This window comes from Salvelinus alpinus, chromosome 11, assembly GCF_045679555.1.
Source record: "Salvelinus alpinus chromosome 11, SLU_Salpinus.1, whole genome shotgun sequence".
In the NCBI taxonomy this organism is placed as follows: domain Eukaryota; kingdom Metazoa; phylum Chordata; class Actinopteri; order Salmoniformes; family Salmonidae; genus Salvelinus; species Salvelinus alpinus.
The window spans coordinates 54,597,803-54,615,588 of record NC_092096.1 but is presented as its reverse complement, the minus strand read 5'-3'; the positions used below and the strand labels follow the sequence as shown (position 1 = coordinate 54,615,588).

At 42.3% G+C, this 17,786-nt stretch overlaps 1 protein-coding gene across 2 annotated transcripts in view; it reads left to right on the top strand.

Moving 5' to 3' along the window:
• Positions 1-17,786, top strand: part of LOC139534451 (lysine-specific demethylase 6B-like) — a 165,273-nt gene that overhangs the window by 1,696 nt on the left and 145,791 nt on the right. For both annotated transcript variants that reach the window (XM_071333614.1, XM_071333609.1), the window contains exons 2-3: positions 10,634-10,783; positions 10,906-10,939. The gene's annotated coding sequence lies outside the window, so the exon portion shown is untranslated. The remainder of the gene's footprint in view (positions 1-10,633; positions 10,784-10,905; positions 10,940-17,786) is intronic.

The following is a 17,786-nucleotide window of genomic DNA, read 5'->3' as shown; positions in this document are numbered from 1 at the left end:
GTTATCAAGAAAATAATTGTAGCTGAGATTAAATCAAGTCATATTGTATTTGTCAGATGCTTCGTAAACAACAGGTGTAGACTGACAGTGAAATGCTTACTTACGGTTCCTATACCAATAATGCGGAGTTAAAGAGAAGATCCAACATTAAATAGAAATAGTGACAAAATTCAAACATATTGGGTGTGTTCGTAAATTCAGTCTGGAGTACCAGAGTGCGCTCTGGGCGTTCGTAAATTCAGAGCGTTGTCAGATTGTCCGTTCGTAAATTCAGTTTTTGCTCGCGGAGTGTTCAGAGCGCACACTGGACGCTCTGGCCGAGGAGTAAATTCCGGGTTGATCTGAGCGTTCTGACCTCACAACAGCAGTCAAGCACCCACGTTTACTAGCTAAGGTTGGCTAGCTTGCTAGCTACTTCCAGACACAAATGAGAGAACCCCAAACAGAGCTGATTAGGCTGTTTCATGTTATCCAGAGCGTTGGTGACTGTAACGTTGCTGCTGGCAACAATTTAATTATGATTTTTGCCGAGGTTTACTGTCACTTGTCATATTCAAGGGGTTTTGAGCGTTTGTAAATTCCACAGTTATTCTGCGCTCTGGCACCCGCAGAGGAGAGGGCTCTGAAATCGGAGTAGATAGCCAGAGTGAATTTACGAACGCACCCATTAAGGCCTTTACGAACGCAACACACACTCACACATTAGACACACTAACACTCTTCGCATACGCGACTCTGTTTATCATCTATCCGGATTGCCTAGTCACCTTTACCCCTACCTACATGCAGTGGCGATTTTAGCATATACATCTTGGTGGGGCAAACACATTTTTTTGGGGGGGGGGGCAGGAAGGTGGTGCGGCGGTCCTTCATGTCATCAAAGTCTGGTATTTTCTGAATTTATGGTGCTTTCAGACAACTGGGAACTCTGAAAAAAACAAGGTCGAATGATGATAACATCAGTGATCTTAAGGTCGTAGATCTAGAAAGAGGCCCGAGTTCCCGATTTATAATTCAGAGTTGGATGACCGTTCAAAGCGTATTTTCCCAGTCGGAGGTCATTTTTTTCCCGAGTTCCCAGTTGTCTTGAACTCGCTGAAGTCAGATTTCCCAGATCCGAGTTAACAGTTGTTTTGAGCACGGCAGAATTCATGCTGGATTGATAGCATGGCCAATGTTGCTCTACCCTTAGATTTGGCGGTGACGTATTCGCCCCATGAGTGACAGAACACTGAGCCAATCACGGCGCAACTAGAGAACATTACCAACCCCTATGCTACATATTTTCCGCTGGCTGCCCCACAACCACATAAAGCACTGAACTGCACCTGCATTTTGGAGCTGCCTTACTCAAGAAAACAAAAAAGAGACCCATGTTTGTATGCGGCTTTATTAACTTATTTTTGCAAACTGATATATGACACATATTAATTCCAAAATAACATGAAAAACAGGCAAAAAAAATTTGCTTAAAATGTGGGGCTCAAAATCCACCCTGAATGACGGATCGCCACCGCCTACATGCATATATTACCTGTACATATTACCTGCACATATTACCTGCGCAATTTACCTGCGCATATTACCTGCACATATTACCTGTACATATTACCTGCGCATATTACCTGCGCATATTACCTGCACATATTACCTGTAGATATTACCTGTACATATTACCTGTACATATTACCTGTACATATTACCTGCACATATTACCTGCACATATTACCTGTACATATTACCTGTAGATATTACCTGTACATATTACCTGTAGATATTACCTGTACATATTACCTGTACATATTACCTGCACATATTACCTGTACATATTACCTGTACATATTACCTGTAGATATTACCTGTAGATATTACCTGTACATATTACCTGCACATATTACCTGTACATATTACCTGTACATATTACCTGCACATATTACCTGTACATATTACCTGCACATATTACCTGTACATATTACCTGTACATATTACCTGCACATATTACCTGTACGTATTACCTGTACGTATTAACTGTAGATATTACCTGTACGCATTACCTGTACATATTACCTGCACATATTACCTGCGCATATTACCTGCGCATATTACCTGCGCATATTACCTGCGCATATTACCTGTAGATATTACCCGTGCATATTACCCGCGCATATTACCCGCGCATATTACCTGCGCATATTACCTGTAGATATTACCTGTACATATTACCTGTACATATTACCTGTGCATATTACCTGCGCATATTACCTGCACATATTACCTGTAGATATTACCTGTACATATTACCTGTACATATTACCTGCACATATTACCTGTACATATTACCTGTACGTATTACCTGTACGTATTACCTGTACGTATTACCTGTAGATATTACCTGTACGTATTACCTGTACGTATTACCTGTACATATTACCTGTACATATTACCTGCACATATTACCTGTAGATATTACCTGTACATATTACCTGTACATATTACCTGCACATATTACCTGCACATATTACCTGTAGATATTACCTGCACATATTACCTGTACATATTACCTGTACATATTACCTGTACATATTACCTGCACATATTACCTGTACATATTACCTGCACATATTACCTGTACATATTACCTGTACATATTACCTGCACATATTACCTGCACATATTACCTGTACATGTTACCTGTACATATTACCTGTACATATTACCTGTACATGTTACCTGTACATATTACCTGTACATATTACCTGTACATATTACCTGTACATGTTACCTGTACATGTTACCTGTACATATTACCTGTACATATTACCTGTACATGTTACCTGTACATATTACCTGTACATGTTACCTGTAGATATTACCTGTAGATATTACCTGTACATATTACCTGTACATATTACCTGTAGATATTACCTGTACATATTACCTGTACATATTACCTGTACATGTTACCTGTACATGTTACCTGTACATGTTACCTGTACATGTTACCTGTACATATTACCTGTACATATTACCTGTACATGTTACCTGTACATGTTACCTGTACATGTTACCTGTACATATTACCTGTACATATTACCTGTACATATTACCTGATCATATTACCTGATCATATTACCTGATCATATTACCTGTAGATATTACCTGTAGATATTACCTGTAGATGTTACCTGTACATGTTACCTTCACATGTTACCTGTACATATTACCTGTAGATATTACCTGTAGATATTACCTGTACATATTACCTGTACATATTACCTGTACATATTACCTGCACATATTACCTCCTACATATTACCTCCTACATATTACCTGTACATATTACCTGCACATATTACCTGCACATATTACCTGTACATATTACCTGCACATATTACCTGATCATATTACCTGCACATATTACCTCGTACATATTACCTGTACATATTACCTGTACATATTACCTGCACATATTACCTGTACATATTACCTGCACATATTACCTGATCATATTACCTGCACATATTACCTCGTACATATTACCTGTACATATTACCTGTACATATTACCTGTACATATTACCTGTACATATTACCTGTAGATATTACCTGTACATATTACCTGCACATATTACCTGCACATATTACCTGCACATATTACCTGTAGATATTACCTGTAGATATTACCTGCACATATTACCTGTACATATTACCTCGTACATATTACCTGCACATATTACCTGTACATATTACCTCGTACATATTACCTCCTACATATTACCTGTACATATTACCTGCACATATTACCTGCACATATTACCTGTACATATTACCTGCACATATTACCTGATCATATTACCTGCACATATTACCTCGTACATATTACCTGTACATATTACCTGTACATATTACCTGCACATATTACCTGTACATATTACCTGCACATATTACCTGATCATATTACCTGCACATATTACCTCGTACATATTACCTGTACATATTACCTGTACATATTACCTGTACATGTTACCTGTACATATTACCTGTACATATTACCTGTACATATTACATTTACATTACATTTAAGTCATTTAGCAGACGCTCTTATCCAGAGCGACTTACAAATTGGTGCATTCACCTTATGATATCCAGTGGAACAACCACTTTACAATAGTGCATCTAACTCTTTTAAGGGGGGGGGGTTAGAAGGATTACTTTATCCTATCCTAGGTATTCCTTAAAGAGGTGGGGTTTCAGGTGTCTCCGGAAGGTGGTGATTGACTCCGCTGACCTGGCGTCGTGAGGGAGTTTGTTCCACCATTGGGGTGCCAGAGCAGCGAACAGTTTTGACTGGGCTGAGCGGGAACTGTACTTCCTCAGAGGTAGGGAGGCGAGCAGGCCAGAGGTGGATGAACGCAGTGCCCTTGTTTGGGTGTAGGGCCTGATCAGAGCCTGAAGGTACGGAGGTGCCGTTCCCCTCACAGCTCCGTAGGCAAGCACCATGGTCTTGTAACGGATGCGAGCTTCAACTGGAAGCCAGTGGAGAGAGCGGAGGAGCGGGGTGACGTGAGAGAACTTGGGAAAGTTGAACACCAGACGGGCTGCGGCGTTCTGGATGAGTTGTAGGGGTTTAATGGCACAGGCAGGGAGCCCAGCCAACAGCGAGTTGCAGTAATCCAGACGGGAGATGACAAGTGCCTGGATTAGGACCTGCGCCGCTTCCTGCGTGAGGCAGGGTCGTACTCTGCGAATGTTGTAGAGCATGAACCTACAGGAACGGGTCACCGCCTTGATGTTAGTTGAGAATGACAGGGTGTTGTCCAGGATCACGCCAAGGTTCTTAGCACTCTGGGAGGAGGACACAATGGAGTTGTCAACCGTGATGGCGAGATCATGGAACGGGCAGTCCTTCCCCGGGAGGAAGAGCAGCTCCGTCTTGCCGAGGTTCAGCTTGAGGTGGTGATCCGTCATCCACACTGATATGTCTGCCAGACATGCAGAGATGCGATTCACCACCTGGTTATCAGAGGGGGGAAAGGAGAAGATTAATTGTGTGTCGTCTGCATAGCAATGATAGGAGAGACCATGTGAGGATATGACAGAGCCAAGTGACTTGGTGTATAGCGAGAATAGGAGAGGGCCTAGAACAGAGCCCTGGGGGACACCAGTGGTGAGAGCACGTGGTGCGGAGACAGATTCTCGCCACGCCACCTGGTAGGAGCGACCTGTCAGGTAGGACGCAATCCAAGCGTGGGCCGCGCCGGAGATGCCCAGCTCGGAGAGGGTGGAGAGGAGGATCTGATGGTTCACAGTATCAAAGGCAGCCGATAGGTCTAGAAGGATGAGAGCAGAGGAGAGAGAGTTAGCTTTAGCAGTGCGGAGCGCCTCCGTGACACAGAGAAGAGCAGTCTCAGTTGAATGACTAGTCTTGAAACCTGACTGATTTGGATCAAGAAGGTCATTCTGAGAGAGATAGCAGGAGAGCTGGCCAAGGACGGCACGTTCAAGAGTTTTGGAGAGAAAAGAAAGAAGGGATACTGGTCTGTAGTTGTTGACATCGGAGGGATCGAGTGTAGGTTTTTTCAGAAGGGGTGCAACTCTCGCTCTCTTGAAGACGGAAGGGACGTAGCCAGCGGTCAAGGATGAGTTGATGAGCGAGGTGAGGTAAGGGAGAAGGTCTCCGGAAATGGTCTGGAGAAGAGAGGAGGGGATAGGGTCAAGCGGGCAGGTTGTTGGGCGGCCGGCCGTCACAAGACGCGAGATTTCATCTGGAGAGAGAGGGGAGAAAGAGGTCAAAGCACAGGGTAGGGCAGTGTGAGCAGAACCAGCGGTGTCGTTTGACTTAGCAAACGAGGATCGGATGTCGTCGACCTTCTTTTCAAAATGGTTGACGAAGTCATCAGCAGAGAGGGAGGAGGGGGGAGGAGGGGGAGGAGGATTCAGGAGGGAGGAGAAGGTGGCAAAGAGCTTCCTAGGGTTAGAGGCAGATGCTTGGAATTTAGAGTGGTAGAAATTGGCTTTAGCAGCAGAGACAGAAGAGGAGAATGTAGAGAGGAGGGAGTGAAAGGATGCCAGGTCCGCAGGGAGGCGAGTTTTCCTCCATTTCCGCTCGGCTGCCCGGAGCCCTGTTCTGTGAGCTCGCAATGAGTCGTCGAGCCACGGAGCAGGAGGGGAGGACCGAGCCGGCCTGGAGGATAGGGGACATAGAGAGTCAAAGGATGCAGAAAGGGAGGAGAGGAGGGTTGAGGAGGCAGAATCAGGAGATAGGTTGGAGAAGGTTTGAGCAGAGGGAAGAGATGATAGGATGGAAGAGGAGAGAGTAGCGGGGGAGAGAGAGCGAAGGTTGGGACGGCGCGATACCATCCGAGTAGGGGCAGTGTGGGAAGTGTTGGATGAGAGCGAGAGGGAAAAGGATACAAGGTAGTGGTCGGAGACTTGGAGGGGAGTTGCAATGAGATTAGTGGAAGAACAGCATCTAGTAAAGATGAGGTCAAGCGTATTGCCTGCCTTGTGAGTAGGGGGGGAAGGTGAGAGGGTGAGGTCAAAAGAGGAGAGGAGTGGAAAGAAGGAGGCAGAGAGGAATGAGTCAAAGGTAGACGTGGGGAGGTTAAAGTCACCCAGAACTGTGAGAGGTGAGCCATCCTCAGGAAAGGAACTTATCAGGGCGTCAAGCTCATTGATGAACTCTCCAAGGGAACCTGGAGGGCGATAAATGATAAGGATGTTAAGCTTGAAAGGGCTGGTAACTGTGACAGCATGGAATTCAAAGGAGGCGATAGACAGATGGGTCAGGGGAGAAAGAGAGAATGTCCACTTGGGAGAGATGAGGATCCCAGTGCCACCACCCCGCTGACCAGAAGCTCTCGGGGTGTGCGAGAACACGTGGGCAGACGAGGAGAGAGCAGTAGGAGTAGCAGTGTTATCAGTGGTAATCCATGTTTCCGTCAGTGCCAAGAAGTCGAGGGACTGGAGGGAAGCATAGGCTGAGATGAACTCTGCCTTGTTGGCCGCAGATCGGCAGTTCCAGAGGCTGCCTGAGACCTGGAACTCCACGTGGGTCGTGCGCGCTGGGACCACCAGGTTAGAGTAGCAGCGGCCACGCGGTGTGAAGCGTTTGTATGGTCTGTGCAGAGAGGAGAGAACAGGGATAGACAGACACATAGTTGACAGGCTACAGAAGAGGCTACGCTAATGCAAAGGAGATTGGAATGACAAGTGGACTACACGTCTCGAATGTTCAGAAAGTTAAGCTTACGTTGCAAAAAATCTTATTGACTAAAATGATATAGTACTGCTGGCTGGTGAAATAGGCTAGCTAGCAGTGGCTGCGTTGTTGACTTTGTTTGAAAGTGTAGCTGGCTAGGTAACCTCTAACTGGCTAGGTAACCTCGACAATTACTCTAGACTACACAATTATCTTGGATACAAAGACGGCTATGTAGCCAGCTAAGATCAAACAAATCAAACTGTTGTACTGTAATGAAATGAAATGTAATACTACCTGTAATACTACCTGTGGAGCAAAGCAGAATGCAACTACTCGCTCCAAACCAAACCGGAAGTGCGTATCGTAGAGGGAGAGGCAATAGAAGTGTTATTTCTTGTATTATTGTCTTTTGTGTCTTTAGAGGACTGCTTCACCTTAATGTCCCCTTTCCCTTTTCTTCTGTCCTTATTTTGTCCCACTTTGTCCCTTCTTTGTCCCTTCTTCTCTTCTGCCAACTAGACACTCCTTGTTAGCTAGCTAGCTTCTTTCAGGAATGTCCCTAGCAACTGCCTAGCAACAGGTAAACAACTTAGCTAGCTAAGAAAACGGTATAATTTTATGAAAAATTGTTACTTTTTCAAAAGCCTTTCTTCTTTGTTTGCTGCTTGTTTGGTCTCCTATTCAGTTTGCAGTTTTCTTTTGATTTTTTTTCGATGTACTTTACTCTAAAAAAACATTTAAATTTCAATATTTGTAGGAGCTCATCTTTTCAGCTGCTGCTGCTTAATTTGGAACTCTGGAACCAAATATTACCTGTACATATTACCTGTAGATATTACCTGTACATATTACCTGTACATATTACCTGTAGATATTACCTGTAGATATTACCTGCACATATTACCTGTACATATTACCTGCACATATTACCTGCACATATTACCTGTACATATTACTGTAGATATTACCTGCACATATTACCTGTACATATTACCTGTACATATTACCTGTAGACATTACCTGCACATATTACCTGCACATGTTACCTGTACATGTTACCTGTACATATTACCTGTACATATTACCTGTACATGTTACCTGTACATATTACCTGTACATATTACCTGTACATATTACCTGTACATATTACCTGTACATGTTACCTGTACATATTACCTGTACATATTACCTGTACATATTACCTGTACATGTTACCTGTACATATTACCTGTACATGTTACCTGTACATATTACCTGTACATATTACCTGTACATATTACCTGTACATGTTACCTGTAGATATTACCTGTACATATTACCTGTACATATTACCTGTAGATATTACCTGTAGATATTACCTGTACATATTACCTGTACATATTACCTGTACATGTTACCTGTACATGTTACCTGTACATATTACCTGTACATATTACCTGTACATGTTACCTGTACATGTTACCTGTACATATTACCTGTACATATTACCTGTACATGTTACCTGTACATGTTACCTGTACATATTACCTGTACATATTACCTGTAGATATTACCTGTAGATATTACCTGTACATATTACCTGTACATATTACCTGATCATATTACCTGATCATATTACCTGTACATATTACCTGTAGATATTACCTGTACATGTTACCTGTACATGTTACCTTCACATGTTACCTTCACATGTTACCTGTACATATTACCTGTACATGTTACCTGTACATGTTACCTGTACATGTTACCTGTACATATTACCTGTACATATTACCTGTACATGTTACCTGTACATGTTACCTGTACATATTACCTGTACATATTACCTGTACATATTACCTGTACATGTTACCTGTACATATTACCTGTACATATTACCTGTAGATATTACCTGTAGATATTACCTGTACATATTACCTGTACATATTACCTGATCATATTACCTGTACATATTACCTGTAGATATTACCTGTACATGTTACCTGTACATGTTACCTTCACATGTTACCTGTACATATTACCTGTAGATATTACCTGTAGATATTACCTGTACATATTACCTGTACATATTACCTGTACATATTACCTGCACATATTACCTGATCATATTACCTGATCATATTACCTGTACATATTACCTGTACATATTACCTGTAGATATTACCTGTACATGTTACCTGTACATATTACCTGTAGATATTACCTGTAGATATTACCTGCACATATTACCTGTACATATTACCTGTACATATTACCTGTACATATTACCTGTACATATTACTGTAGATATTACCTGCACATATTACCTGCACATATTACCTGTACATATTACCTGTACATATTACCTGACCATATTACCTGTACATGTTACCTGTACATATTACCTGTACATGTTACCTGTACATATTACCTGTACATATCACCTGCACATATTACCTGCACATATTACCTGTACATGTTACCTGTAGATATTACCTGTACATATTACCTGTAGATATTACCTGATCATATTACCTTACCTGTAGATATTACCTGTACATATTACCTGTACATATTACCTGTACATATTACCTGTACATATTACCTGTACATATTACCTGCACATATTACCTGTACATATTACCTGTACATATTACTGTAGATATTACCTGCACATATTACCTGTACATATTACCTGTACATATTACCTGTACATATTACCTGTACATGTTACCTGTACATATTACCTGTACATGTTACCTGTACATATTACCTGTACATATCACCTGCACATATTACCTGCACATATTACCTGTACATATTACCTGTAGATATTACCTGCACATATTACCTGTACATATTACCTGCACATATTACCTGTACATATTACCTGCACATATTACCTGTACATATTACTACCTCGTACCCCTGCACATTGACTCTGTACCTGTACTCCTTGTATATACTGTATCCTCGTTATTGTTATTTTATTGCGTTATTATTTCCTTTTTATTTAGCATATTGTTCGTATTTTTTAACTCTGCGTTGTTGCTTAAGGGCTCGTATGTAAGCATTTCACGGTAAAGTCTACGCCTGAGGTATTCGGGGCATATGACAAATGCATTTTGATTTGATTTGATGTGGCATCGAAATGCTCACGTGATACAATCAAGAATCCACTAGAGACCGACACACACCCCGACAATACTCCGTCTAAGTGTCTCCTGGCTGAAGCTGCTAACATAAACATGCTGGTGATGTTGTAACACGTTCAGGATAAGTGTGTTAATCTATAACAACAAATTAGCGCCATTATTACTCACCACCATGTTCTTGTGAGCTCCCTGATTTCTCCTCAGACACACAACTTAAGTCCTTACCTGTCATGCCGGGCCTCTCGGCTTCTCTACAGTTCTAATGTCATTGCACTGACGTGCTTCTCTATTCACAGCGGAACAAGGCCTAACACGATGACACGGCCTCGGTATGCTGTTGGCGTGGGCCAGCCCGGCATCACCTGAACAAACATTAAAGATGTTAACATCACGGTCAGGGCTGTGCGGCCACAGCAAAGAGCCAGTCATTATGAAGTGTGGGAATGGTAAGTTTGGCATCTTATCAAGTGATATCATTTGATGATACTTTTTTTGTTGTTGAAAGAAAGTGGATTTTAGAGCATTCTGCATTGCGCCGACAGAATGATTTGACGTTTCTCTCCTGCAGCGGGGCAGTCTGGTTGGAGCACGCAGTTGGCCAGGTAAGGAAGTGTGTCTGTATGTCTCTGTGCATTTATACAAATGCTGATGCTGTGCGTCTGTGCTTGTGTTTGTCTGTGTATGTATGCGTCTGTCACTGTTTGTACACAGTGACTATAGAAAGTCTACCCTTTTGGATTTCTTCACATTTTATTGTGTTACAAAGTGGGATTAAAATCGATTTAATTGCCTTTTTTTGGTCAGTGATCTACACAAAATACTCTTAATGTCAAGTGGACATTTCTTTTGAAAGAATAATAAAAATTAGACACATTATATGTTAGAAACACCTTTGGCAGCGATCACAACTGTGAGTCTTCTTGGGTAAGTCTTATAAGAGCTTTGCACACCTGTGTTGTGCAATATTTGCCTGTTATTTTCAAAATCCTTCAAGCTCTGACAAGGTGTTGGGGATCATGGCTAGACAGCAAGTCTTGCCATAGCTTTTAAAGCAGATTTAAGTAAAAAAACGAACTTGGCCACTCAAGAACATTCACTGTCTTCTTGGTAAGCAACTGCAGTGTCGATTTGGCCTTGTGTTGTAGGTTATTGTCCTGCTGAGAGGTGAATTCCTCTCTCGGTGTCTGGTGTAAAGCAGACTGCAGCAGGTTTTCCTCTAGGATTTGCCTGTGCTTAGCTCCATCCCGTTTCTTTTCATCCTATAAAATCTCTCTTGTCTTTGCCAATGTCAAGCATACCCATACCATGATGCAGCCACCACCATGCTTGAAAATAAGGAGGCAGTTACTCTGATATTGTGTTGGATTTGCCCAAAACATAAGACTTTGCATTTAGGCAAAAAAGTGTATTCCTTTGCCGTGTTTCTACATTAGTGCCTTGTTGCATACATATTCATGTTTTGGAAAAAATTTTATGATGTATATTTGTATTCTGTTATTTAGGTCATTATTGTGGAGTCACTACAATGTTGATCCATCGTTTTTCTCCCGTCACAACCATTGAAAGGTTTTTAAATCCCCAATGGCCTCATGTTGACATCCCAGAGCAGTTTCCTTCCTGTCCTGCAGCTCAGTTCAGATGGATGACTGCATCTTTGATGTGTCTGGGTGGTTTGATACATAATCCACAGCATAATTATTAACTTGACTGTGCTTAAAGATGTATTAGGTGTCTGATTTGTTATTGTTACCCATCTACCAATCACTGCCCTTCTTTATGAGGCTTTCGAAAAGCTCCCTGGTCTTCATAGTTGAAGATGTATGTATGTCGGACAGAGGAAAATCATTTAAAAAATCATGTCAACCCCTATTAATTCTCAGAGTGATTCCATATAACTTATTATGTGATTTGTTAAGACAAATTTTACTTCTGGACTACACTGAACAAAATATGAACGCAACATGTAAAGTGTTGGTCCCATGTTTCATGAACTGAAATAAAATATTTGCCATATGCGCAAAAAGCTTATTTCTCTTAAATATGGTGCACAAATTAGTTTACATCCCTATTAGTGAGCATTTCTCCTTTGCCAAGATAATCCCTCCACCTGACAGGTGTGGCATATCAAGTCAAGAATTATTACACAGGTGTGCCTTGTGCTGGGGACAATAAAAGGCCATTCTAAAATGTGCCGTTTTGTGGTTTAATGAGAGGTAACGATCGAGGGATGATAGACAGGAGAAAGAGAGAGAGAGAGATCTCTGGTGTGTTTTCTGGCCACTCCTCCCTCGTTCACAGCAGTGGTTATCTGATGTCCTCCTGTGACTGGGCGGTCTGATCTGTGTGTGTGTGTGTTCTGGTTTTGGCTTACTCTCACTGTTAACAATTTCATACATATCTCTTGAGGCCTGCAAAGGGAATCCAGTTGTGTGTGTGGTCGATTTGATTTGGACTGTAACTGGGCGGATACCCTTGCAATCCACTCCCCTCTCTCTCTCGCTCTATCGCTCGTCCATGTTTCTCGTTCTCCCCTCTCTCTCGCTCTTTCTCTCTCTCTCTCTCTTTCTCTCTCTCCCTCTTTGTTAAAGCATGACAACATGTCACAGGAGAGCTCTACGTTGTGTTTCTAGGTGGGTGCCAGAACACACACACACACACACACACACACACACACACACACACACACACATGATGTTCAGCGTTTTGGCCCTGTGCCGAGCAGAGAGGCCCTGTCTGGGTACAGCTTATTTCCTGGAGGGGAGCGAACGGCCCAAACAAGCGCCCACACACACACACACCTTGTAACACCCCACACACCCTTCTCTCTCTTTCTTTCTCTCTCTTACACACACACACACACACATGTACGCCCCTGTCCCCCCTCTCCCCAGGACCCCACAGAGTCACACCTGGGTCTCTCAGTCATTCAGCCTCTCTTTCAGCTATATTACATTACCACTGGGTATTGAACGTGGTCTTGCACACATTGACTGCCTGCCAAACACTGTGGCTTTGTGTGCACCTGCGTATGTGTGTGTGTGTGTGTGTGTGTGTGTGTGTGTGTGTGTGTGTGTGTGTGTGTGTGTGTGTGTGTGTGTGTGTGTGTGTGTGTGTGTGTGTGTGTTGAAGTGGGAGGTGTAGATAGAAAGTAGTTACTGGTCTTAAAAGACCAAAATAATTCGGAGGAGGTACGGGGTAGAATCATGTGCACATGAGAAGCATTGGTTGTGTGTGCTGGTACAGAACGTGTTATTTCTGTCTGAGGTTTGCTGTTTTGTTGTTGAGTATCTGATCTTTCCTTTTACTTGTTACTGTTGTCTGGCTCTGTAACAGTTTACCTTGAATGCAGTGTGTGTGTGTGTGTGTGTGTGTGTGTGTGTGTGTGTGTGTGTGTGTGTGTGTGTGTGTGTGTGTGTGTGTGTGTGTGTGTGTGTGTGTGTGTGTGTGTGTGTGTGTGAGAGAGAGAGATGCGGGACTGTTTCTGGGTAATCCAGACCATAAACCATCAGAAGGTCGGGTTGAGCGCTGGCATCAATCACCATGACAACCCTGTCCATCTGCAGCCATCGCAGACACACACCAGAGTTTCCGTTAGGAAAATGTGGCGCCGGACAACTTGACCGGGAATATTTTAATTGGCCATTTGAGAAATGTACCGGACCCATATGAATTGGGTGCATAACCCGTTAGGGCGTCCACCCGCGGTGCTCAGAATAACAGAAATCCCATTTAGATTATGGTAATATAGCTTAACAGAACATTGCAACTTGTGTAATGAAGCAGGCAATAAAAGGTCTGATAGCGGATCCAAATGTGACAGAGATAAATCTCTGTTGGAAACTTAGAAAGAGGGTGGATCGAAAAATGCAACAACTAGGATGGATTTCTAAAATGAGTAGGATTGTGCCTTTGGCTTCTGGACTGTGAAAGAAAGTTGGTATGAAAACCAATGGACTAGGAGAGAAATGTTATGGTGGTGGATCCAACCTCCCGAGTGGCGCAGCGGTCTAAGGCACTGCATCGCAGTGCTTTAGGCGTCACTACAGACCCTGGTTCGATCCCGGGCTGTTTCTCAACCGGCCGTGATCGGGAGTCCAAATAGGGCGGCGCACAATTGGCCCAGCGTCGTCTGGGTTCGGGGAAGGTTTGGTAGACTTGCCTAGTTAAATAAATGTTAAATAAAAAATAGGGAAGTAAATGAAAATATTTTTACTCAATTATATAATTACTCCTGTCTATACAGAAATAAATACAATCATTCAAAATACATCACCAGAAAGCATGACTTAGCCACAGAGGAATCGAAGGAACATTAGCTTCTTTTAGAAAATAGCTGTGCATTGATTCAGATCACAAACTCGTAAGTCTATGCCTATTTTGGAAGCCTGTGATTTTGGCAGCGCGCGTGGCAATATGCCAAGTTGATTACGGAGTTGCTGCTGTCAGTGAAAGCATTTCAAATATGTGTGAAAATAATGTGTATTAAGCATGATTAAAAATGTTGAGACAATAAGAGGGGGAGGGGTGTTTGGCGAAGATATAGGCTAGTCTCTCTCCAGAATGATTTAGCTGTCTCCTGCCAATTCTTGTGCATTCACGGCGGGAACTGTTTGCCCTTTGATTTTTTTTGGTGTTAATTACAGTCATTTACCGTTCTCATCCTCAGAGTGGAAAGGTTGTTTGCAGAGTTCACAACCTGCTACACTTGTGAGGAACAAGTTTGGGTTTATTTCACAATCCTTAAAAGTGGTGGGATGGGTTCCTCTAAGCAAACATATGGAATTGTTAAGATGTTCGTAAGAAGGATCATTTAGCGATTTGATTTTGAATTTTAAGACCCCTTTAGGTATCAAAAAAATATGTCAAAAAGTATTTGATGAAACACTGAATTTGGCCTTACGGCTATTAGCCCATAGAAACGCATTGAATAACATATTCATACATGGCAAACAGATAGTCAAAAAATACATCTAATGGAAGTTTGTTTTAAAGTGTCTGTCCTTTATCTGAGAGATATAATAAAGATCAGGAAATTATTTTTCAATGTTTTTACCCATATTTAACACATATTTTGGGGCACTAAACCAGTGGCGACCCTTCATTCAGGATCCTGCCCAACCTGTTTCGAGCCCCACATTTTTAGCACAAAAAGAAAACAAATTTTAGGCTTGCCTGTTTTGCATGTTATTTTGGCATTAATACGTGTCACATATCAGTTTGCAAACAATGTAAAAAAAAAATATATATATATCATTGAGTTAATAAAGCTGCATACATACATGGTCTCTTTTTAGTTGTCTTGAGTAAGGCAGCAACAAAATGCAGGTGTTTCAGCCTAGTAGCTCAGTACTTTCTGTGGTGGTGGGGCGAGCCAGCAGAAAATATGGAGCGTTGCGCCGTGATTGGCTCAGTGCTCTGTCACTCATGGGGACAGTACGTCATCGCCAATTTTAAGTGCTTAGTAAGGGTAGACATCCAAAATTTCAGCCCTTTGGGTCCTGCCATGAATTTATATTACAAGTGCCCTTCCAAGAAAGCTCAAGGTCATTGGCCACAGATAAAATGACGTCAAATCACGTTATATGTACGGTAGCTTTGATTGGACTGATCATGTCAACATCATACTTTCAAAATCTTAGCTAGCAGTCATCATCATGAATCACGTCGACAATCTACTGACAAATCCTTTTCAATCCTTGTTATATGAAGAGAAATTATAGATAAAACGTAACGGTGCTAAACGGGGAGAACACTGTAAGAACGGCCCATGTTCTGAATTCTGCCGCTGTACATTTCAAAAGTGCCGAACAAGTAGTTATATTGACTACGTCCGTCGTTGCTTGATCATTAATGTCAATCCGGAATCGAAATTCCGGATTGCCTCTTATCCGCTTGTCGTCCCTTTATGCCGTAGTTTGTACATCTCAATTGTCAGTAGAAACCCCATTAGTCATATCAGCTATGTTTATTTAAAAGGCAGTAAATGAGGCTGAATGAACTGTTTTTCTGCCAGACAAGGCTCCGCTGAAAGCCAGGTGTAGCTGTGGTAAGGTGTTAGGACAGCTTTATGTAGGCCCTAACAGTTTGTGGGCACCGTTTGTCAGCGCTATAGTGCAATTAATGTATTGTTTAGTGTTGTGTTGTGTAGTGGCTTTACTGGCATGCATCCCCCAAATGTTTTGTTTGCCCCACCAAGATTGACATGCTAAAATCGCCACTGACCTGAACTACTTCCATAGTCACTGAGTGGTCAAAACATTATGCATCTTTCATCTTTCCATGACACAGACTGACCAGGTGACTCCAGGGGAAAGCTATGATCCCTTATTGATGTCACTTGTTACATTCACTTCAATAAATGTAGTTGAAGGGAAGGAGACAGATTTAAAGAATGATTTTTAAGCCTTGAGACATGGGTTGTGTGTGTGTGCCATTCTGAAGGTGAATAACTCAATATTAGGAAGGTGTTCTTAATGTTTTGTCCACTCAGTGTATACTTCCATTCATTTTCTGAACTTGTACCAGGCTACCTTCAGACGAGGTTAGGGTTAGAGAGCAAAACAACCGACGTGTTCGCGAGAGTCTCACCTCTCCATATCAGTGTGTTGCCCAAACTGTTCAGCCGCTACAGACAGAAGTTGGCAGATCGGCGGTACCGACTTCAGACGAGTCCCGTGAGCGGAGAACATGGTCATATTGTGGTCATATCGTGGTCATATTGTGGTCACATCGTGGTCATATTGTGGTCATATCGTGGTCATATTTGATTGTAGGTCAAACCGTTCAGACGCACAGACATTTTCGTGAGAAGACACATTTTCGGGATGTCTCATGGTCTGACAAAACACCACTGTGGCTCGGCCACCTTCCACCGCAGATGAGGAAGGCCGCCGTTGGCGGATGTGGTGGATTGAGACGCTTCCCGTGCAACAACAACAACAAATATATATCTCTAGCTTAAACAGACAGATTTTGATGTGGATGTTATTATTATGCTAATTATTTATGACTTTGTATCATTTTCATTCAGATTTTTGTGACTAACCACGTGACAATGATTTTGATAAATGAAAACGTTCAAACTGAAATGAAACCCCTTTATCTCTCTCTCTCTATACCCCTTTATCTCTCCCTCTCTACACCCCTTTATCTCTCTCCCTCTCTACACCCCTTTATCTCTCTCTCTCTACACCCCTTTATCTCTCTCTCTACACCCCTTTATCTCTCCATCTCTACACCCCTTTATCTCTCTCCCTCTCTACACCCCTTTATCTCTCTCTCTACACCCCTTTATCTCTCTCTACACCCCTTTATCTCTCCCTCTCTACACCCCTTTATCTATCTCTCTCTACACCCCTTTATCTCTCTCTCTACACCCCTTTATCTCTCTCTCTACACCCCTTTATCTCTCTCCCTCTCTACACCCCTTTATCTCTCTCCCTCTCTACA